The sequence below is a fragment of the Ranitomeya imitator genome, unplaced genomic scaffold (assembly GCF_032444005.1).
Source record: "Ranitomeya imitator isolate aRanImi1 unplaced genomic scaffold, aRanImi1.pri SCAFFOLD_172, whole genome shotgun sequence".
In the NCBI taxonomy this organism is placed as follows: domain Eukaryota; kingdom Metazoa; phylum Chordata; class Amphibia; order Anura; family Dendrobatidae; genus Ranitomeya; species Ranitomeya imitator.
The window spans coordinates 20,905-43,775 of NW_027193951.1; the positions used below are offsets into that span (position 1 = coordinate 20,905).

General features: G+C 46.2%; 1 long non-coding RNA gene across 1 annotated transcript; it reads right to left on the reverse strand.

Annotated features, from left to right (window-relative positions):
• Positions 1–1,072: 1,072 nt before the first annotated feature.
• On the reverse strand, positions 1,073–7,332 carry LOC138654437 (uncharacterized). The gene is made up of 3 exons (XR_011316292.1): positions 7,293–7,332; positions 3,959–4,002; positions 1,073–1,147 (listed from the first exon to the last, which is right to left on the reverse strand). It is a non-coding gene; the product is annotated as an uncharacterized lncRNA (long non-coding RNA).
• Positions 7,333–22,871: the final 15,539 nt, after the last annotated feature.

Below are 22,871 nucleotides of genomic sequence, written 5' to 3' on the forward strand. Positions count from 1 at the left end.
ACGTCCAAGCTGATGGACGTCCTCGTCTCCTCCAACCGACAGGCTCTGGTGGGCGAGTGGGTGGGGGACGGAGCCAGAACCGGACTTCTGAGCACGCTTGTGTGCTAGGATCATGGTCCTGCTGAGGGATCTATGAGGATACGGGGTGGCAGTACACGCCGTACTCATAGTCCTTATTGTGGGATTACAGGCGTGACTGTTCACCCTGTATCCCTCTGGAAACCTGAAAAGAAACGACGCACATTGAGGTAGATAAGGGTCTAATGAAAGACCCGTGTCCACCTCCTACTGACACTAAGCTAAACTGAATATCCTACTTCCTGTCGGTGGGGTGTACACTGCAGAGGAGGAGCTAACTTTCTTATTTGCATAGTGTCAGCCTCCTAGTGGCAGCAGCATACACCCATGGTTCCTGTGTCCCCCAGTGAGAGGTGATAGAGAAATAAATATTTTAAGTTTACAGCAAGTTCATGAATGATTGCTGCAGCGGGGAAGACACTAAAATGATGGGAGTAAGGCCTTACCTCTTCTCCCATGGCCTCTCCTGCCTCTGAAACTACTACTGCCACCTAAAAAGTAGAAAATTGTTAATGTGGAATTCCTTGGAACGCCCTCTGAGAGCAAAAGGACGACTGTGCGCTAATGGGACTCTAAAAGCCCTATGGGAATACAGCAGTGGCCATGCACTCATCTAACAGCCCCATGGGAATAGGAGCAGTGGCCATGCCCTCGCGCTACCATCTAAGTCTAGGTTCACATTTGCGGTTGAGTCTGCAGCATGTATTACTGGGAGACACACAGACCTCACATCCAGCCTATATTACTGGGAGAGACATACAGGCCTCACATCCAGCCTATATTACTGGGAGACACACACAGACCTCACATCCAGCCTATATTACTGGGAGAGACACACAGATCTCACATCCAGCCGATATTACTGGGAGAAGAAACGGCTAGCTGGCACACAACTTAGGGTAGATTGTATGGTGCTGGTGAACGGATTCAGGGATCCCATAAACAGCAAAGTCAATAATCACTGCACTCAGAGCGGATTTTGCTTCAAGTGAAATTTATTAATTTAACAGGTTATAAGCGACAGGTAATTTAACGTTTCGGCCACTCTGTGGCCTTGATCACAATGTCGCTGAAAAAAATGAAAGAAATATATACATAAAAATACAATATATACAGCCAGGTAAAAATATATACATATATTCAAAGAAATTGAGCCATGTCATGGAAAAAGTGCATAAGTGAAGCAGACCATGTACTGATCATAGTTAGGTGTTGGAACAAATCACTTTTATAATAGGGTGTGTGGGCATGCCGAGAATAGGAAAAAAGGAAAAAAAAAACGAAAATAACCATAATGTACACGTAGTTAGATGGAAGAATGTGTGGCAAAAGTACAAAAGAGGACATACCGTTGCAATAAAGTATTAATCGTATTTGTATAATCCCATCAGGGAGAAGAGAAACATTGTTTAGGTATGTCCTGTTAGGGATAACAAAAAAACATGAATCGTAAGCACCCCATAATGGGATAGTCTTGTATCCAATAGGTGTCATATGATGTGGTGGAATGGGGAAGAGGAGGGAGAGAAGGAAAAAAAGGGGGGAAGGGTGAAAGGTAAAAGCGTGATATGGAAAAAACTTACACTAGTGCCCAGCTTGGAGAGACATAAATAATTCCTGTGGCTAGGGTATGATGAATGGTGGTACCACTAAAAGAGAGGGTAATATGGAAGAGATTCAGAACATCTATAATATAACGCTGGGAGCGTCACTCTGTCCGAAGCCTTTATAGACTGCATAGGCGCAAGCGCCGGCGCAGTCTGGCCCCCACAGAGTGACGCTCCCAGGAGATCGCAGTATGCGTAAGCACTGAACGCATACCGCGATCTCCACCGGAGAGTCAGGGACCGTGGACGCGCCAGGAGGGAGGGTAAGTATATTCACCTGTCCTCCGTTCCAGCGCTGCGTGCGGCTCCGTCTCCTCTGCTGTGACAGAGTCCAGTCACAGGCAGAGGAGCCGGAGTGTGTGTTCAAGAAAATGGCGCCGGAAAGCGCGGACTGCGCAGGCGCCGATTCCTGCTGCCGGAATCGGCGCCTGCACAGTTCGCGCTTTCCGGCGCCATTTTCTTGAACACACACTCCGGCTCCACTGCAGGTGTGTCTTCAAGAAAATGGCGCCGGAGAGCGCGGACTGCGCAGGCGCCGATTCCTGCTGCCGGAATCGGCGCCTGCGCAGTCCGCGCTTTCCGGCGCCATTTTCTTGAAGACACACCTGCAGTGGAGCCGGACGATAGGTGAGTATGGTATTTTTTTTTTATATGGCAGCAGCATACGGGGGCATATAATACAATAGTGGCGCAGGATGGGAGCAGCACATGACAGAACGGGCGCAGGATGGCAGCAGCACATGACAGAACGGGCGCAGGATGGCAGCAGCGCATGACAGAACGGGCGCAGGATGGCAGCAGCACATGACAGAACGGGCGCAGGATGGCAGCAGCACATGACAGAACGGGCGCAGGATGGCAGCAGCACATGACAGAACGGGCGCAGGATGGCAGCAGCACATGACAGAACGGGCGCAGGATGGCAGCAGCACATGACAGAACGGGCGCAGGATGGCAGCAGCGCATGACATAATGGGCGCAGGATGGGAGCAGCACATGACAGAACGGGCGCAGGATGACAGCAGCGCATGACAGAACGGGGGCGCAGGATGGGAGCAGCACATGACAGAACGGGCGCAGGATGGCAGCAGCACATGACAGAACGGGCGCAGGATGGCAGCAGCACATGATGGAGACCATATACCAATATAAATGCTTGCCACCCGGGCGTAGAACGGGTTCAATAGCCAGTAGTATATATCACTATGAGTGGTGGTAACCAATAAAGTGTAGTAATTACCACGTTGGGATAAACTGTAGCCTTGAGGTAGATATTTATGCTGAAGATAAAGGAAGCTGCAAGGCAAGGTAAGTATAGTGGGAAGTAAAAAAGGAACGGTACTTATCTCAACAGTAGCTGAGCTTACAGCAGGAAAGTCACGCGGTGCCTGAGATCATGGCTGAAAAAGCCGACGTTGGTGGCAAAGTGGGAGGGCTGGCTGGTGTGCGCCCAAGAAGAAGGAGGTAGCGCCAGTCAGCAGAGCTCACTGCCTTATAGCGCATCGGCCGGTCAGGTGACCGGAAGTCCAGATGAACGCCGGCGCATGCGCAGAAGCCCAGCGACGGTGTGTGCGTCTGTGTAATGGGCTAGTATATGCGTAACCATGGCAACATAAGTGGAGGGCGGGCTGACGCGTTGACTTAGTGTATGTGGTAAGAGCAGGGAAGAGGAGGGGCCGCATGCATAGGGAGGCTGCATGGTGAATCGTTGCCGAGAGGAGTGTGGAAAAGGCAGTATGTAGATGATGGGACACAAGGATAGGAAGAGAAGAGTAAACATGGATAGGTGGATGTGGGTGTTGGAAGAGAGGTAAATAATAAAGGATGACTGATGGATACACAGAATGGAACAAGTAAATGATGACATTTAGGGAACATGATATGTAAAGCGTGGACTCAAAGATAAATGGAAATAATTAATCAAACAAATATGCAAAATCACAGGGTAATGCGTAAAAGTACAGAATGAAAAAACGGGATACAGAAGAATAAAAATATTAATAAAAAATAATAATAGTAATTAAATAATGAAATGAAAAAATCAAATGGTAAATGAAAAAATACATGGATGAAGTATAGATCAAATAAAGAGAATAAATTAATAGAACTGATTTGCAACAAATGAAATAAATCGAGCATACACGTAGGAGTCCAAACCAAATAAACTAAATAAAAGGGGAAAAAAAGCATAGAAAAGCATAGAAAAAAAGCATAGGAAAGATGTGGGGAGGGAGGGGGGGGGGGGGGGCAGAATAAGGAGTGGTTCATCTTACCATCTCGGCTACGCACATCGGTTGTGACTATGAACTCAATTGATCTAGGAGAAAAAATTAGAGTTTTTATTATATTAACCAATCTATATATGGTTGAGACCCCTAGGATGAAGAGTGTCAAGAGTACATATCCAATATGTTTCGCGCTGTTTCAACAGCTTAATATGATTCCCGCCCCTCCTTGGTCTTGGGACTTTCTCTATTATCTGGAACCTGAGTTGGGCCACGTTATATTTAGCTTCCTTGAAATGGGCAGGAAGGGGTAACCATAATTTGTCACATCTGATTGTAGATTTGCGGCTTGAGATACGATCCCTAATGGCTTGAGTTCTTTCGCCCACATATAGTAGGCCACAAGGACACTTAATGATGTACACGACAAAATTGCACTCGCATGTATATTAGTCCTTAATGGGATAATATTTGCCCGTGCGTGGATGGACTACCTCGTTGCCCTTGATGACGTTTGAACAACTCATGCAACTGAGGCATGGGAAGGTACCAGTCCTTCTCTGTCCACTGAGGGTTCTGGTAGATGTGGTTTTGACGGATCCTAGATCCGCCTTTACAACAGTGTCACGTATGTTGTTAGGGCGTCTGGTGCACATGAGTCGTGGATTCCTGAAAATCTGGATGTTGGGGTAAGCTTTGTTCAGGAGTGGCCAATGTTTGCGGATTATGTTGTGAGCCCTCAGCACAGACACATAGACGTCACATCCAGCCTATATTACTGGGAGAGACATACAGGCCTCACATCCAGCCTATATTACTGGGAGACACACACAGGCGTCACATCCAGCCTATATTACTGGGAGAGACATACAAGCCTCACATCCAGCCTATATTACTGGGAGAGACATACAGGCCTCACATCCAGCCTATATTACTGGGAGACACACACAGGCGTCACATCCAGCCTATATTACTGGGAGAGACATACAAGCCTCACATCCAGCCTATATTACTGGGAGAGACATACAGGCCTCACATCCAGCTTATATTACTGGGAGACACACACAGGCCTCACATCCAGCCTATATTACTGGGAAACACACAGACCTCACATCCAGCCTATATTATGGGGAGACACACAGACCTCAAATCCAGCCTATATTACTGGGAGACACACACAGGCCTCACATCCAGCCTATATTACTGGGAGACACAGACCTGACATCCAGCCTATATTACTGGGAGACACACACAGGCCTCACATCCAGCCTATATTACTGGGAGAGACACGCAGACCTCACATCCAGCCTATATTACTGGGAGAAACACAGACCTCACATTCAGCCTATAATACTGGGAGTTACAGGCCTCACATCCAGCCTATATTACAGGGAGAGACATACAGACCTCACATCCAGCCTATATTACTGGGAGACACACAGACCTCACATCCAGCCTATATTACTGGGGGAGACACACATGCCTCACATCCAGCCTATATTACTGGGAGAGACACACAGACCTCACATCCAGTCTATATTACTGGGAGTCACACAGACCTCACATCCAGTGTTGTGAATTCTGTTATCGAACTTCCTCCTGTGGTCATGAATGGTACTTCGGCGAGTTCTGTTCATGGACTCCCTCTGGTGGCTGTGAGTGGAGCTGCTGCTCCTGAGGTTCCTTCCACAGGTGATGGAGTTTATTCGTTGGCTGGCTGCTCTATTTAACTCCACTCAGATCGTTACTCCATGCCAGCTGTCAATGTTCTTGTACTGGTTCAGTTCGCTCTTGGATCTTTCTGGTGACCTGTCTACTCCAGCAGAAGCTAAGTCCCTGCTAGTTAATTATTTGTTCATTGCTTTCTTGTCCAGCTTGCTATAATGATTTTGCCTTGCTAGCTGAAAGCTCTGGGATGCAGAGTGGCACCTCCGCACCGTGAGTCGGTGCGGAGGTCTTTTTGCACACTCTGCGTGGTCTTTTGTAGTTTTTTGTGCTGACCGCAAAGATACCTTTCCTATCCTCTGTCTGTTTAGTAAGTCGGGCCTCCCTTTGCTGTAACCTGTTTCATTTCTGTGTTTGTGACTTCATCTTAACTCACAGTCAATATATGTGGGGGGCTGCCTTTTCCTTTGGGGAATTTCTCTGAGGCAAGGTAGGCTTTATTTTCTATTTCTAGGGCTAGTTAGCTCTTAGGCTGTGAAGAGGCGTCTAGGCCGAGTTAGGTTCGCTCCACGGCTATTTCTAGTTGTGTGATAGGATTAGGGGTTGCAGTCAGCAGAGTTCCCACTTCCCAGAGCTTGTCCTGTGAGAGTTTAACCATCAGGTCGTTCCGGGTGCTCCTAACCACCAGGTCCATAACAATCCAGCCTATATTACTGGGGGACACACACAGGCCTCACATCCAGCCTATAATACTGGGAGACACAGACCTCACATCCAGCCTATATTACTGGGAGAGACACAGACCTCACATCCAGCCTATATTACTGGGAGACACACACACAGGCCTCACATCCAGCCTATATTACTGGGAGAGACACACAGACCTTACATCCAGCCTATATTACTGGGAGAAACACAGACCTCACATCCAGCCTATATTACTGGGAGTTACAGGCCTCACATCCAGCCTATATTACTGGGAGAGACACACAGACCTCACATCCAGCCTATATTACTGGGAGAGACACACAGACCTCACATCCAGCCTATATTACTGGGAGAGACACACAGACCTCACATCCAGCCTATATTACTGGGACAGACACACAGACCTCACATCCAGCCTATATTAATAAGAGTTACAGGCCTCACATCCAGCCTATATTACTGGAAAGACATGGAGTGTCAAGGTGAAAATATATATCTTTAAACTCTTTTGTACTTTTATGTATTCTTATGCTGTGAAACAATAAGTTTTTCCCCTTTATGCTTGCTAATGCAAATGTAACTGTATTTAACATGGCTGCCAGTATTCACCTTTGCCCTAAATTCTGATTCTGCTAAAGAAGCAAGTTACACATTCCAGAAGCCAAGTATCATTTCTCTTGAAATGATACTTAAAGCGACGTGGAGAAGGGAAGATCCATCAGATGATGTCAGAGCCAACCAGAAAGACTGAATACTAGATACATTGCTTAAACCCCGCCTAACCCCACCCTCTGCACACCTTCCCCCAATAGATCATATAATGTTGTGTATTAGGAAATAAAGTCAGTTGCTGTGACGTTGCCACTACGTGTGGAAGTACGAGCATGCAATGAGATTGAACCAGCCTTTGTCTGAATCATTCTTATCCGGTACCAATGCTCACATAATCTGATTTGGAATGACTGGTGAAGGAAGGGTATTGTCGTGACGACCCTGACAGGAGCATTACCTGATCTTCCAAATCCTCTGCTGCCAAATCATTGTCTCCTAAAACCAAGAATCAAACAAAAGTGTTACAGTGCAGTCATTAATTCATTAACGAAGCACTCATTCCATTTAAGTTTTTATTCGCTTAACCCCTTCCCGACCTTTGACGCCACGTAGGCATCATGAAAGTCGGTGCCAATCCGACACATGACGCCTATGTGGCGTCGTGGAAAGATCGCGTCCCTGCAGAAGGGGTGAAAGGGTTAACTCCAATTTCACCCGATCTGCAGGGACAGGTGGAGTGGTAGTTTAGCCCAGGGGGGGTGGCTTCACCCCCACCCCCCGTGGCTACGATCGCTCTGGTTGGCTGTTGAAAGTGAAACTGCCAATCAGAACGATTTGTAATATTTCACCTAAAAAACTGGTGAAATATTACAATCCAGCCATGGCCGATGCTGCAATATCATCGGCCATGGCTGGAAACACTGGTGTACCCCCCCCCCCCCACCGATCGCCCCCCCAGCCCTCCGATATATGTTCTGCTCCCCTCCGTCCTGTGCTCCGCTCCCCCGTCCTCCTGCCCGCTACCCCGGTGCTCCGATGCCACACCCCCATGCTCCGACGCCCTCCTCCCCCCCATGCCCTGATCTCCCCCCTTTATACTTACCGGGCCTCCCGATGTCCGTCCGTCTTCTCCCTGGGCACTGCCATCTTCCAAAATGGCGGGCGCATGCGCAGTGCACCCGCCGAATCTGCCGGCCGGCAGATTCGTTCCATGTACATTTTGATCACTGTGATAAAACCTATCACAGTGATCAAAATAAAAAAAAAAAAGTAAATGACCCCCCCTTTATCACCCCCATAGGTAGGGACAATAATAAAATAAAGAAAAAATTTTGTTAGGGTTAGGAATGTGCACACGTATTCTGGTCCTCTGCGGATTTTTGCGCAGCAGTTTTTATAAATTCGCAGTGCAAAACCGCTGCGGATTTATCGCGGATTTACCTCAGTTTTTCTGCGGATTTCACTGCGGTTTTCTATTGGAGCAGTTGTAAAACCGCTGCGGAATTCGCAGAAAGAAGTGAAATGTGCGGAATGTAAACCGCTGCGTTTCCGCACAGTTTTTTCCGCAGCATGTGCGCAGCGTTTTTTGTAAACTCATGGGAAACTGTTGTGGACCCGCAGCAGCGGAAACGCTGTGGATCCGCAGCGTTTTCCGCATCGTGTGCACATACCCTTAGAATTAGGCTATGTGCACACGGTGCGGATTTGGCTGCGGACCCGCTGCGGATTAGCCGCTGCGGATTCGTAGCAGTTTTCCATCAGCTTTACAGTTCCATGTAAACCTATGGCAAACCAAATCCTCTGTGCCCATGGTGCGGAAAATACCGCGTGGGAACGCTGTGTTGTATTTTCTGCAGCATGTCAATTCTTTGCGCGAATTCCGCAGCGTTTTACACCTGTTCCTCAATAGGAATCCGCAGGTGAAATCTGCACAAAAAACACTGGAAATCCACGGTAAATCCGCAGGTAAAACGCAGTGCCTTTTACCCGTGGATTTTTCAAAAATGGTGCGGAAAAATCTCACACGAATCCGCAACATGGGCCCATAGCCTTAGGGTTAGGGTTGGAATTAGAGTTAGGGTTGGAATTAGGGCTAGGGTTGGAAATAGGGTTAAGATTAGGCTTGTGGTTAGGGTTATGGTTAGGGGTGTGTTGGAGTTAGGGTTGTGGTTAGGGGTGTGTTGGGGTTAGGGTTTGGATTAGGGTTAGGATTATGGTTAGGGTTGGGATTAGGGTTAGGGGTGTGTTGGGGTTAGGGTTGTGGTTAGGGGTGTGTTGGGATTAGGGTTGTGATTAGGGTTATGGCTAGAGTTGATTAGGGTTATGGCTAGAATTGAGATTAGGGTTAGGGGTGTGTTGGGGTTAGAATTGAGGGGTTTCCACTGTTTAGGCACATCAGGGGTCTCTGCAACCGCACAGCTCATTAAGCCCACGAACCCATTTTCCAGAAGCTGTACTACCAGCCTTATCTCTAGATAGGGTAAGATCACAGGATTGGGGCATATATCCCCCGGTGTACTAGTGGGGTCTGGTACTTTTTGGATCAGACCACCTCGTGGAGTCACACATAGTGACCTTTGTATTGCTTGTTACTCATATGGCTTGCCTATTATGGTATAGGTTTGTGGGTTAGAGTACACCATAGCTTATCCTCTCTGAATCTCTAAATGGACAATGGGTTTGTGTCCTTTCTTATTGTAATGTTTCTTTATGTATATTTGCTGTGCAGTGTTGTATGTTCCATTATGGCATTTATCTGTTATTTGTATGGACCCGTTACCCCAGGTCTTATTAGGGGTTTTTAAATGTTTTTATGTTTTTGTGTTGTGTTCCACAAATAAATAAAGATACTTTTGTATATTTTCTATATTTATGTGGTGATCCCAATTTGTATGCATACACTTTGCTCTGCTGGTCTCCTCCAAACGCAACATGGCGCCACCATTGATTCCAGCCAATCTTGCGTTCAAAAAGTCAAATGGTGCTCCTCCCTTCCGAGCCCAGACGTGCGCCAAAACAGTGGTTTACCCCCACATATGGGGTACCAGCATACTCTGGAGAAACTGGGCAACAACTATTGGGGTCCAATTTCTCCTGCTACCCTTGTGAAAATAAAAAAACTGCTTGCTAAAACATAATTTTTGAGGAAAGAAAAATTATTTTTTTATTTTCACGGCTCTGCGTTATAAACTTCTGTGAAGCACTTGGGGGTTCAAAGTGCTCACCACATATCTAGATAAGTTCCTTTGGGGGTCTAGTTTCCAAAATAGGGTTACTTGTGGGGGGGTTTACTGTTTAGGCACATCATTGGCTCTGCAAATGCAACGTGACGCCCGCAGACCATTCCATCAAAGTCTGCATTTCAAAACGCCACTACTTCCCTTCCGAGCCCCGACGTGTGCCCAATCAGTAGTTTACCCCCACATATGGGGTACCAGCATACTCAGTGCAAACTGGGCAACAACTGTTGGGGTCCAATTTCTCCTGTTACCCTTGTGAAAATAAAAAATTGCTTGCTAAAACATCATTTTGAGGAAAGAAAAATTATTTTTTTATTTTTACGGCTCTGCGTTGTAAACTTCTGTGAAGCACTTGGGGGTTTAAAGTGGTCACCGCACATCTAGGTTAGTTCCATGGGAGGTCTAGTTTCCAAAATGGGGTCACATGTGGGGGAGCTCACATGTTTAGGCACACAGGGGCTCTCCAAACGCAACATGGTGTCCGCTAACAATTGGAGCTAATTTTTCATTCAAAAAGTCAAATGGCGCTCCTTCCCTTCCAAGCCCGGCCGTGTGCCCAAACAGTGGTTTACCCCCACATGTGAGGTGTCACTGTACTCAGGAGAAATTGCCCAATAAATTTTAGGATCCATTTTATCCTGTTGCCCATGTGGAAATGAACAAATTGAGGCCAAAATAAATTTTTTGTGAAAAAAAAGTACTTTTTCATGGTTACGGATCAATTTGTGAAGCACCTGGGGTTCAATGTGCTCACTATGCATCTAGATAAGTTCCTTGGGGGGTCTAGTTTCCAAAATGGGGTCACATGTGGTGGAGCTCCAATGTTTAGGCAAACAGGGGCTCTCCAAACGCAACATGGTGTCCGCTAAAGATTGGAGCCAATTTTTCATTGAAAAAGTCAAATGGCGCTCCTTCCCTTTCCGAGCCCTGTAGTGCGCCCAAACAGTGGTTCCCCCCCACATGTGGGGTATCGGCGTACTCAGGACAAATTGTACAATAACTTTTGGTGTCCAGTTTCTCTTTTTACTCTTGGGAAAATAAAAAAATTGTTGCTAAAAGATCATTTTTGTGACTAAAAAGTTAAATGTTCATTTTTTCCTTCCATGTTGCTTCTGCTGCTGTGAAGCACCTGAAGGGTTAATAAACTTCTTGAATGTGGTTTTGAGCACCTTGAGGGGTGCAGTTTTTAGAATGGTGTCACTTTTGGGTATTTTCAGCCATATAGACCCCTCAAACTGACTTCAAATGTGAGGTGGTCCCTAAAAAAAATGGTTTTGTAAATTGTGCTGTAAAAATGAGAAATCGCTGGTCAACTTTTAACCCTTACAACTTCCTAGCAAAAAAAAAAAATTTTGTTTCCAAAATTGCGCTGATGTAAAGTAGACATGTGGGTAATGTTATTTATTAACTATTTTGTGTCACATAACTCTCGTTTAACAGAGTAAAAATTCAAAATTTTAAAATTGCGAAATTTTCAAAATTTTTGCCAAATTTCCATTTTTTTCACAAATAAACACAAAAATTATCGACCTACATTTACCACTAACATGAAGCCGAATATGTCACGAAAAAACATTCTCAGAGCCGCTAAGATTCGTTGAAGCGTTCCTGAGTTATTACCTCATAAAGGGACAGTGGTCAGAATTGTAAAAAACGGCCAGGTCTTTAAGGTCAAAATAGGCTTGGTCATGAAGGGGTTAATATATTGTAATCATATTATATAGCACTGACGGCTGCTCCTCAGTGGTGAGATACTATAGAGCAGCCATATTATATACCCCAATAACAGAGGGAGGACTGGGCTGCTCCTCAGTGGTGAGATACTATAGAGCAGCCATATTATACACCCCAATAATAGAGGGAGGACTGGGCTGCTCCTCAGTGGTGAGATACTATAGAGTAGCCATATTATATACCCCAATAACAGAGGGAGGACTGGGCTGCCCCTCAGTGGTGAGATACTATAGAGCAGCCATATTATACACCCCAATAATAGAGGGAGGACTGGGCTGCTCCTCAGTGGTGAGATACTATAGAGTAGCCATATTATACACCCCAATAACAGAGGGAGGACTGGGCTGCTCCTCAGTGGTGAGATACTATAGAGCAGCCATATTATACACCCCAATAACAGAGGGAGGACTGGGCTGCTCCTCAGTGGTGAGATACTATAGAGCAGCCATATTATACATCCCAATAACAGAGGGAGGACTGGGCTGCTCCTCAGTGGTGAGATACTATAGAGCAGCCATATTATACATCCCAATAACAGAGGGAGGACTGGGCTGCTCCTCAGTGGTGAGATACTATAGAGCAGCCATATTATACATCCCAATAACAGAGGGAGGACTGGGCTGCCCCTCAGTGGTGAGATACTATAGAGCAGCCATATTATACACCCCAATAACAGAGGGAGGACTGGGCGGCCCCTCAGTGGTGAGATACTATAGAGCAGCCATATTATACACCCCAATAACAGAGGGAGGACTGGGCTGCCCCTCAGTGGTGAGATACTATAGAGCAGCCATATTATACACCCCAATAACAGAGGGAGGACTGGGCTGCTCCTCAGTGGTGAGATACTATAGAGCAGCCATATTATACATCCCAATAACAGAGGGAGGACTGGGCTGCTCCTCAGTGGTGAGATACTATAGAGCAGCCATATTATACATCCCAATAACAGAGGGAGGACTGGGCTGCCCCTCAGTGGTGAGATACTATAGAGCAGCCATATTATACACCCCAATAACAGAGGGAGGACTGGGCTGCCCCTCAGTGGTGAGATACTATAGAGTAGCCATATTATACACCCCAATAACAGAGGGAGGACTGGGCGGCCCCTCAGTGGTGAGATACTATAGAGCAGCCATATTATACACCCCAATAACAGAGGGAGGACTGGGCTGCTCCTCAGTGGTGAGATACTATAGAGCAGCCATATTATACACCCCAATAACAGAGGGAGGACTGGGCTGCCCCTCAGTGGTGAGATACTATAGAGCAGCCATATTATACACCCCAATAACAGAGGGAGGACTGGGCTGCCCCTCAGTGGTGAGATACTATAGAGCAGCCATATTATACACCCCAATAACAGAGGGAGGACTGGGCTGCTCCTCAGTGGTGAGATACTATAGAGCAGCCATATTATACATCCCAATAACAGAGGGAGGACTGGGCTGCTCCTCAGTGGGGAGATACTATAGAGCAGCCATATTATACATCCCAATAACAGAGGGAGGACTGGGCTGCCCCTCAGTGGTGAGATACTATAGAGCAGCCATATTATACACCCCAATAACAGAGGGAGGACTGGGCTGCTCCTCAGTGGTGAGATACTATAGAGCAGCCATATTATACATCCCAATAACAGAGGGAGGACTGGGCTGCTCCTCAGTGGTGAGATACTATAGAGCAGCCATATTATACACCCCAATAATAGAGGGAGGACTGGGCTGCTCCTCAGTGGTGAGATACTATAGAGCAGCCATATTATACACCCCAATAACAGAGGGAGGACTGGGCTGCTCCTCAGTGGTGAGATACTATAGAGCAGCCATATTATACATCCCAATAACAGAGGGAGGACTGGGCTGCCCCTCAGTGGTGAGATACTATAGAGCAGCCATATTATACATCCCAATAACAGAGGGAGGACTGGGCTGCCCCTCAGTGGTGAGATACTATAGAGCAGCCATATTATACATCCCAATAACAGAGGGAGGACTGGGCTGCCCCTCAGTGGTGAGATACTATAGAGCAGCCATATTATACACCCCAATAATAGAGGGAGGACTGGGCTGCTCCTCAGTGGTGAGATACTATAGAGCAGCCATATTATACATCCCAATAACAGAGGGAGGACTGGGCTGCTCCTCAGTGGTGAGATACTATAGAGCAGCCATATTATACACCCCAATAATAGAGGGAGGACTGGGCTGCTCCTCAGTGGTGAGATACTATAGAGTAGCCATATTATACACCCCAATAACAGAGGGAGGACTGGGCTGCTCCTCAGTGGTGAGATACTATAGAGCAGCCATATTATACACCCCAATAACAGAGGGAGGACTGGGCTGCTCCTCAGTGGTGAGATACTATAGAGCAGCCATATTATACATCCCAATAACAGAGGGAGGACTGGGCTGCTCCTCAGTGGTGAGATACTATAGAGCAGCCATATTATACATCCCAATAACAGAGGGAGGACTGGGCTGCTCCTCAGTGGTGAGATACTATAGAGCAGCCATATTATACATCCCAATAACAGAGGGAGGACTGGGCTGCCCCTCAGTGGTGAGATACTATAGAGCAGCCATATTATACACCCCAATAACAGAGGGAGGACTGGGCGGCCCCTCAGTGGTGAGATACTATAGAGCAGCCATATTATACACCCCAATAACAGAGGGAGGACTGGGCTGCCCCTCAGTGGTGAGATACTATAGAGCAGCCATATTATACACCCCAATAACAGAGGGAGGACTGGGCTGCTCCTCAGTGGTGAGATACTATAGAGCAGCCATATTATACATCCCAATAACAGAGGGAGGACTGGGCTGCTCCTCAGTGGTGAGATACTATAGAGCAGCCATATTATACACCCCAATAACAGAGGGAGGACTGGGCTGCTCCTCAGTGGTGAGATACTATAGAGCAGCCATATTATACATCCCAATAACAGAGGGAGGACTGGGCTGCCCCTCAGTGGTGAGATACTATAGAGCAGCCATATTATACACCCCAATAACAGAGGGAGGACTGGGCGGCCCCTCAGTGGTGAGATACTATAGAGCAGCCATATTATACACCCCAATAACAGAGGGAGGACTGGGCTGCTCCTCAGTGGTGAGATACTATAGAGCAGCCATATTATACATCCCAATAACAGAGGGAGGACTGGGCTGCTCCTCAGTGGTGAGATACTATAGAGCAGCCATATTATACATCCCAATAACAGAGGGAGGACTGGGCTGCTCCTCAGTGGTGAGATACTATAGAGCAGCCATATTATACATCCCAATAACAGAGGGAGGACTGGGCTGCTCCTCAGTGGTGAGATACTATAGAGCAGCCATATTATACATCCCAATAACAGAGGGAGGACTGGGCTGCCCCTCAGTGGGGAGATACTATAGAGCAGCCATATTATACATCCCAATAACAGAGGGAGGACTGGGCTGCTCCTCAGTGGGGAGATACTATAGAGCAGCCATATTATACACCCCAATAACAGAGGGAGGACTGGGCTGCTCCTCAGTGGTGAGATACTATAGAGCAGCCATATTATACACCCCAATAACAGAGGGAGGACTGGGCTGCTCCTCAGTGGTGAGATACTATAGAGCAGCCATATTATACATCCCAATAACAAAGGGAGGACTGGGCTGCCCCTCAGTGGTGAGATACTATAGAGCAGCCATATTATACATCCCAATAACAAAGGGAGGACTGGGCTGCTCCTCAGTGGTGAGATACTATAGAGCAGCCATATTATACACCCCAATAACAGAGGGAGGACTGGGCTGCCCCTCAGTGGTGAGATACTATAGAGCAGCCATATTATACACCCCAATAACAGAGGGAGGACTGGGCTGCCCCTCAGTGGTGAGATACTATAGAGCAGCCATATTATACACCCCAATAACAGAGGGAGGACTGGGCTGCTCCTCAGTGGGGAGATACTATAGAGCAGCCATATTATACATCCCAATAACAGAGGGAGGACTGGGCTGCTCCTCAGTGGGGAGATACTATAGAGCAGCCATATTATACATCCCAATAACAGAGGGAGGACTGGGCTGCCCCTCAGTGGTGAGATACTATAGAGCAGCCATATTATACACCCCAATAACAGAGGGAGGACTGGGCTGCTCCTCAGTGGTGAGATACTATAGAGCAGCCATATTATACACCCCAATAATAGAGGGAGGACTGGGCTGCTCCTCAGTGGTGAGATACTATAGAGCAGCCATATTATACACCCCAATAACAGAGGGAGGACTGGGCTGCTCCTCAGTGGTGAGATACTATAGAGCAGCCATATTATACATCCCAATAACAGAGGGAGGACTGGGCTGCCCCTCAGTGGTGAGATACTATAGAGCAGCCATATTATACATCCCAATAACAGAGGGAGGACTGGGCTGCCCCTCAGTGGTGAGATACTATAGAGCAGCCATATTATACACCCCAATAATAGAGGGAGGACTGGGCTGCTCCTCAGTGGTGAGATACTATAGAGCAGCCATATTATACACCCCAATAATAGAGGGAGGACTGGGCTGCTCCTCAGTGGTGAGATACTATAGAGTAGCCATATTATACACCCCAATAACAGAGGGAGGACTGGGCTGCTCCTCAGTGGTGAGATACTATAGAGCAGCCATATTATACACCCCAATAACAGAGGGAGGACTGGGCTGCTCCTCAGTGGTGAGATACTATAGAGCAGCCATATTATACATCCCAATAACAGAGGGAGGACTGGGCTGCTCCTCAGTGGTGAGATACTATAGAGCAGCCATATTATACATCCCAATAACAGAGGGAGGACTGGGCTGCTCCTCAGTGGTGAGATACTATAGAGCAGCCATATTATACATCCCAATAACAGAGGGAGGACTGGGCTGCCCCTCAGTGGTGAGATACTATAGAGCAGCCATATTATACACCCCAATAACAGAGGGAGGACTGGGCGGCCCCTCAGTGGTGAGATACTATAGAGCAGCCATATTATACACCCCAATAACAGAGGGAGGACTGGGCTGCCCCTCAGTGGTGAGATACTATAGAGCAGCCATATTATACACCCCAATAACAGAGGGAGGACTGGGCTGCTCCTCAGTGGTGAGATACTATAGAGCAGCCATATTATACATCCCAATAACAGAGGGAGGACTGGGCTGCTCCTCAGTGGTGAGATACTATAGAGCAGCCATATTATACACCCCAATAACAGAGGGAGGACTGGGCTGCTCCTCAGTGGTGAGATACTATAGAGCAGCCATATTATACATCCCAATAACAGAGGGAGGACTGGGCTGCCCCTCAGTGGTGAGATACTATAGAGCAGCCATATTATACACCCCAATAACAGAGGGAGGACTGGGCGGCCCCTCAGTGGTGAGATACTATAGAGCAGCCATATTATACACCCCAATAACAGAGGGAGGACTGGGCTGCTCCTCAGTGGTGAGATACTATAGAGCAGCCATATTATACATCCCAATAACAGAGGGAGGACTGGGCTGCTCCTCAGTGGTGAGATACTATAGAGCAGCCATATTATACATCCCAATAACAGAGGGAGGACTGGGCTGCTCCTCAGTGGTGAGATACTATAGAGCAGCCATATTATACATCCCAATAACAGAGGGAGGACTGGGCTGCCCCTCAGTGGGGAGATACTATAGAGCAGCCATATTATACATCCCAATAACAGAGGGAGGACTGGGCTGCTCCTCAGTGGGGAGATACTATAGAGCAGCCATATTATACACCCCAATAACAGAGGGAGGACTGGGCTGCTCCTCAGTGGTGAGATACTATAGAGCAGCCATATTATACACCCCAATAACAGAGGGAGGACTGGGCTGCTCCTCAGTGGTGAGATACTATAGAGCAGCCATATTATACATCCCAATAACAAAGGGAGGACTGGGCTGCCCCTCAGTGGGGAGATACTATTATAATTGACAAATGCTTGAGAAGAACGATGGCAAAAAACGTGCTGGGGTTGGACGACTTGTCATTTTGCTACTTTTGATTTTCCACACCAATTATCTATCGTCTCCATATTTATGGATTCAGTTTTTGTTTATTTTGACCACCAGGAAATTATTGTATTTCTATTAGGCAGTTTTTAATACTGCAGTTTGTACAGTCAGTATTACATCGTTGCCTTATTTGTGCATAATGTAAAAATACTTATATTTCCTCATTTATCTCATGTGTGTTTATATTTCTGTGGTCAATTAATTTTTTATAATCAAAAATTAAATATTTTTAGTTTACAGCAAGTTCATGAATGACTGCTGCAACGGGGAAGACACTAAAATGAGGGGAGTGAGGCCTTACCTCTTCTCCCATGGCCTCTCCAGCCTCTGAAACCACTACTGCCACCTAAAAAGTAGAAAATTGTTAATGTGGAATTCCTTGGAAATCTCTTGGGGCGCTCTAAGAGCAAAAGGACGACTGTGCGCTAATGGGACTCTAAAAGCCCTATGGGAATACAGCAGTGGCCATGCACTCGTGCCACCATGCACTCATCTAACAGCCCCATGGGAATAGGAGCAGTGGCCATGCCCTCGCGCCACCATCTAAGGCTAGGTTAAAATTTGCGGTAGAGTCCGCAGCCTATATTACTGGGAGACACACAGATCTCACATCCAGCCTATATTACTGGGAGACACACACAGGCCTCACATCCAGCCTATATTACTGGGAGACACACCTCACATCCAGCCTATATTACTGGGAGACACACAGACCTCACATCCAGCCTATATTACTGGGAGACACACAGACCTCACATCCAGCCTATATTACTGGGAGACACACAGACCTCACATCCAGCCTATATTACTGGGCGTTGCAGGCCTCACATCCAGCCTATATTACTGGGGGGACACACAGACCTCACATCCAACCTATATTAATGGGAGAGAAACACAGACCTCACATCCAGCCAATATTACTGGGAGAAACAGACCTCACATCCAGCCTATATTACTGGGAGTTACCAGCCTCACATCCAGCCTATATTACTGGAAAAGACATGGAACATTACCTGATCTTCCAAATCCTCTGCTGCCAAAATCATTGTCTCCTAAAACCAAGAATCACACAAAAGTGTTACAGTGCAGTCATTAATTCATTAACGAAGCACTCCTTCCATCTAAGTTTTTATTCGCTTAACCCCTTTCTGTCATTGGACATACTATTCCGTCCATGTGGGGTGGGCCTTAATTCCCATGGACGGAATAGTACGTCCAGCGCGATCGGCCGCACTCACGGGGGGAGCGCGGCCGATCGCGGCCGGGTGTCAGCTGCCTATCGCAGCTGACATCCGGCACTATGTGCCAGGAGCGGTCACAGACTGCCCCGGCACATTAACCCCCGGCACACCGCGATCAAACATGATCGCGGTGTGCCGGCGGTACAGGGAAGCATCGTGCAGGGAGGGGGCTCCCTGCGTGCTTCCCTGAGACCCCCGCAGCAACACAATGTGATCGCGTTGCTCCGAGGGTCTCCTACCTCCCTCCCTGCCGCAGGCCCAGATCCAAGATGGCCGCGGCATCCGGGTCCTGCAGGGAGGGAGGTGGCTTACCAAGTGCCTGCTCAGAGCAGGCACTGTGAAGCCTGCAGTGCTGTAAGTAAGATCGGTGATCTGACAGAGTGCTGTGCAAACTGTCAGATCACCGATCTGTGATGTCCCCCCTGGGACAAAGTAAAAAAAATTTTTTCCAAATGTGTAAAAAAAAAAAAAAAATCCCAAATAATGAAAAAAAAAATATTATTCCCATAAATACATTTCTTTATCTAAATAAAAAAAACAATAAAAGTACACACATTTAGTATCGCCGCGTCCGTACCGACCCGACCTATAAAACTGGCCCACTAGTTAACCCCTTCAGTAAACACCGTAAGAAAAGAAAAAAAACGAGGCAAAAAACAACGCTTTATTATCATACCGCCGAACAAAAAGTAGAATAACACACGATCAAAAAGACGGATATAAATATCCATGGTACCGCTGAAAACGTCATCTTGTCCCGCAAAAAACGAGCCGCCAGACAGCATCATCAACCAAAAAATAAAAAAGTTATAGTCTTCAGAATAAAGCGATGCAAAAATAATTATTTTTTCTATAAAATAGTTTTTATCGTATAAAAGCGCCAAAACATAAAAAAATTATATAAATGAGGTATCGCTGTAATCGTACTGACCCGAAGAATAAAACTACTTTATCAATTTTACCAAACGCTGAACGGTATAAACGCCTCCCCCCAAAGAAATTCATGAATAGCTGGTTTTTGGTCATTCTGCCTCACAAAAATCGGAATAAAAAGCGATCAAAAAATGTCACGTGCCCGAAAATGTTACCAATAAAAACGTCAACTCGTCCCGCAAAAAACAAGACCTCACATGACTCTGTGGACCAAAATATGGAGAAATTATAGTTCTCAAAATGTGTTAGTGTGATGGCTGCCAATCATAAAAATCCGCTAAAAAACCCGCTATAAAAGTAAATCAAACCCCCCTTCATCACCCCCTTAGTTAGGGAAACATTTAAAAAATGTATTTCCATTATCCCATTAGGGTTAGGGCTAGGTTTAGGGCTAGGGTTAGGGTTGGAGTTGGGGCAAGGGTTAAGGCTACAGTTAGGGTTGGGGCTAAAGTTAGGGTTAGGGTTTAGATTACATTTACGGTTGGGAATAGGGTTGGGATTAGGTTTAGGGGTGTGTCAGGGTTAGAGGTGTGGTTAGGATTACTGTTGGGATTAGGGTTAGGGGTGTGTTTGGATTAGGGTTTCAGTTATAATTAGGGGGTTTCCACTGTTTAGACACATCAGGGGCTCTCCAAACGCGACATGGCATCCGATCTCAATTCAAGCCAATTTTGCGTTGAAAAAGTAAAACAGTGCTCCTTCCCTTCCGAGCTCTCCCGTGTGCCCAAACAGGGGTTTACCCCAACATATGGGGTATCAGCGTACTCAGGACAAATAGGACAACAACTTTTGGGGTCCAATTTCTCCTGTTAACCTTGGAAAAATACAAAACTGGGGGCTAAAAAATAAATTTTGTGGGAAAAAAAGATTTTTTATTTTCACGGCTCTGCGTTATAAACTGTAGTGAAACACTTGCGGGCTCAAAGTTCTCACAACACATCTAGATAAGTTCCGTGGGGGGTCTAGTTTCCAATATGGGGTCACTTGTGGGGGGTTTCTACTGTTTAGGTACATTAGGGGCTCTGCAAACGCAATGTGACGCCTGCAGACCAGTCCATCTAAGTCTGCATTCCAAATGGCACTCCTTCCCTTCCGAGCCCTCCCATGCACCCAAATGGTGGTTCCCCCCCACATGTTGGGTATCAGCGTACTCAGGACAAATTGGACAACAACTTTTGGGGTCGAATTTCTCCTGTTACCCTCGGGAAAATATAAAACTGGGGGCTAAAAAATAATTTTTGTGGGAAAAAATTTTTGTTTTATTTTTACGGCTCTGCATTATAAACTTCTGTGAAGCACTTGGTGGGTCAAAGTACTCATCACACCTCTAGATAAGTTCCTTAGGCGGTCTACATTCCAAAATGGTGTCACTTGTGGGGGATTTCAATGTTTAGGCACATCAGTGGCTCTCCAAATGCAACATGGCGTCCCATCTCAATTCCTGTCAATTTTGCATTGAAAAGTAAAATGGCGCTCCTTCCCTTCCTAGCTCTCCCATGCACCCAAACAGGGGTTTACCCCCACATATGGGGTATCAGCGTACTCAGGACAAATTGTACAACAACTTTTGGGGTCCAATTTCTTCTCTTACCCTTGGAAAAATAAAAAATTGGGGGCGAAAAGATAATTTTTGTGAAAAAATATGATTTTTTATTTTTATGGTTCTGCATTATAAACTTCTGTGAAGCTCTTGGTGGGTCAAAGTGCTCATCACACCTCTAGATAAGTTCCTTAGGGGTCTACTTTCCAAAATGGTGTCACTTGTGGGGGGTTTCAATGTTTAGGCACATCAGTGGATCTCCAAACGCAACATGGCGTCCCATCTCAATTCCTGTCAATTTTGCATTGAAAAGTCAAACGGCGCTCCTTCCCTTCCAAGCTCTCCCATGCGCCCAAACAGTGGTTTACCCCCACATATGGGGTATCAGCGTACTCAGGACAAATTGTACAACAACTTTTGGGGTCCAGTTTCTCCTGCTACCCTTGGTAAAATAAAACAAATTGGAGCTGAAGTAAATTTTTTGTGAAAAAAGTTAAATGTTCATTTTTATTTAAACATTCCAAAAATTCCTGTGAAGCACCAGAAGGGTTAATAAACTTCTTGCATATGGTTTTGAGCACCTTGAAGGGTGCAGTTTTTAGAATGGTGTCACACTTGGGTATTTTCTATCATATAGACCCCTCAACATGACTTCAAATGAGATGTGGTCCCTAAAAAAAAATGGTGTTGTAAAAATGAGAAATTGCTGGTCAACTTTTAACCCTTATAACTCCCTAACAAAAAAAAATGTTGGTTCCAAAATTGTGCTCATGTAAAGTAGACATGTGGGAAATGTTACTTATTAAGTATTTTGCGTGACATATCTCTGTGATTTAATTGCATAAAAATTCAAAGTTGGAAAATTGCGAAATTTTCAAAATTTTCGCCAAATTTCCGTTTTTTTCACAAATAAACGCAGGTAATATCAAAGAAATGTTACCACTATCATGAAGTACAATACGTCACAAGAAAATAATGTCAGAATCACCGGGATCCGTTGAAGCGTTCCAGAGTTACAACCTCATAAAGGGACAGTGGTCAGAATTGTAAAAATTGGCCCGGTCCATAACGTGCAAACCACCCTTGGGGGTAAAGGGGTTAATATATTGCAATCATATTATATAGCACTGACGGCTGCTCCTCAGTGGTGATGTATTATAGAGCAGCCATATTATACATCCCAATAACAGAGGGAGGACTGGGCTGCCCCTCAGTGGTGAGATACTATAGAGCAGCCATATTATATACCCCAATAACAGAGGGAGGACTGGGCTGCCCCTCAGTGGTGAGATACTATAGAGC